Consider the following 2374-nt stretch of genomic DNA (forward strand, 5'->3'; position numbering starts at 1 on the left):
GTATTGTTCTTTCAAGTTCTGTGAAGAATTGTGTTGGAATTTTAATGGTGATTGCACGGAATCTGTAGTCTGCTTTTCGTAAGATAGCCATTTTTCCACTTTCAGGAATTTATTTATTATCAAAGTCATATTCAATGTCAGCAAGACGCCACAACCTCAAAAAATTGCACACATTGCAATTTCATGCAAAAAGTCAAATGGAACACCAATCATTAAAATATTAATTCAGATTACCCCAAAAAGCAACTATATTTTTTATGCATCTTTGTACATCTGATCAACAAATTAAAATGGTTAGCAAGAAAAAAATGCAAATTCAGAGGTTTGGAATTGATGTTTAAAAAAGGCAACTGCTGGGGCTGGAGAGATGGCTCAAAGGTTAAGAGCATTGCCTGCTCTTCCAAAGGTCCTGAGTTCAATTTCCAGCCACCACATGGTGGTTCACAACCATCTGTAACGGGGTCTCCTCTCCTGGCATGCAGGCATGCACACAGACAGAATAGTGTATACATAATGAATAAATAAATATTAAAAAGGCAACTGCTTAAGCATTTCTATCCCTTCGAACATCAAGAGTCTCTTGGCCACTCAGCTTCATGTCATTCATCACCCGGCAGGCTTTCTCAGCCACTCCGGAGACTCACACTTAACCACATGATACCCCTTGACTTTTCTATTCTCCGTCTTGATGTCGGTGTACAACATGTGCACACATTCATTGACTTTGTCCTTTAGTGTTTTCCTCGTGAAATCAAATGGGAAATTTCTCACAAATTCCTGGCTACATCAGGTGCATGGCCTCCAATTCAGTCAAAGAAACCTGCGAAGCTTCCTCCAAAGTTGTTTGGCTTCAATGGCTTGGTCAAAGCTAGCATCTCCAGGGCCACCCATGGCCTGGTCCATTTACTCAATGCCAACCCCCAGTGCCAGACCCCATAAGTTCCAGACTTTTGGCACCCATTTGTTCCAGGTCCATACACTCTAGACTGTGGGCTCCCATATGATCCTGGTCCATATGCTCCAGGTTGTTGGTGCCCATGTACTTCAGGTTGGTGGCCATATGATTCCTCACAGTGTCCATGTGCTCCAGGCTGGCCCCCATGCTGGTGGGCACCGTGAAACCCATGCTCAGGCCTATGCACTCAAAGGCAGGGCCCCTGTGCTCTACACTAGAGCCTATACATGAGCTCAATGGTTTGGCCCACTCGGTCAGTGGGTGCAGCCATGTGGTCCAGGCCAAAACTCATGCTGGCACCCATGTGCTCCATGCCAGAGCCAATGTACTCCATGGTCTGTCCCATGTGTTCAATACTGGAGGTCATATGGTCAAGACATAGTGGACCCATATACCTAATGCCAGAGCCGATGTGTTCAAGTGATCACATGCGGTCCATGACCAGGCCTATTTGCTCAATCTCAGAACTCACTCCATCCATGCCATGGCCTAGGCCTGCGCCAGTGCACTCTGTGCAAACACCACCAATACAGTCAATGCCGGGGTCCATTCTATCGATCCCAGAGACACTGCCTCCAGTTCCACCTCTTTCCTGATTTGCAATGATCTCTCCTCTTTGGTGCATTACTTAGAATTTTATTTATTTGGCCCATGTTCATCCCAGATTCAAAATGCTCTATGTTTCCCATACCACCACAAAAGGGTCCTTCCATACCTCCAATTTTATTTATTCCAAATCATATGCCTTCCATTCCCATTCCTGAGAGCCCTAGGTTTCCCATTCCAATGCCTTTGTTCAGGTAGTTGGTCTCAATATGCTGCCCTCCAGATCTAACCCCATGCCAATACTACCAAGTTCATTGGGGAAGTTGCTGTGGTCATTCAGGAGGGAAAAAATCTCCCTTTGGTAAGGTCCTCTCATCCATTTTGACATTCATTCATCTATCAAACAGCAACTGGCCATTAAACATCTATCTATCTATCTATCTATCTATCTATCTATCTATCTATCTATCTATATATCTATGTATGTATGTATGTATCTATCTATCTATTTATCTTGCACATCTTCAATGGATTGTTTAAAAGTTACAGTTCTGATAATCAACTTCATTTGGAAAAGTAAAAAACCCAGGATAGCCAAAACAATCCTGTATAATAAAAGAACTTCTGGAGGCATCACAATCCCTGACTTCAAACTCTACTACAGAGCTACAGTACTGAAAACAGCCTAATATCAACATAAAAACAGACAGGAGGACTAATGGAACTGAATCAAAGACCTGTATATTAATCCACACACCTTTGAACACCTGATTTTTGACAAAGAAGCAAAAAATATCAAATGGAAAAAAGAAAGCATAGTTAACAAATGGTGCTGGCATAACTGGATATCAACATGTAGAAGAATGAAAATAG

At 42.6% G+C, this 2374-nt stretch overlaps 1 pseudogene; it reads right to left on the bottom strand.

Moving 5' to 3' along the window:
* Positions 1–544: 544 nt before the first annotated feature.
* Positions 545–1926, bottom strand: LOC125405710 (heterogeneous nuclear ribonucleoprotein M pseudogene; annotated as a pseudogene).
* Positions 1927–2374: the final 448 nt, after the last annotated feature.

Source organism: Myodes glareolus, chromosome 13 (genome assembly GCF_982192425.1).
Source record: "Myodes glareolus chromosome 13, mMyoGla1.1, whole genome shotgun sequence".
Taxonomy (NCBI): Eukaryota; Metazoa; Chordata; class Mammalia; order Rodentia; family Cricetidae; genus Myodes; species Myodes glareolus.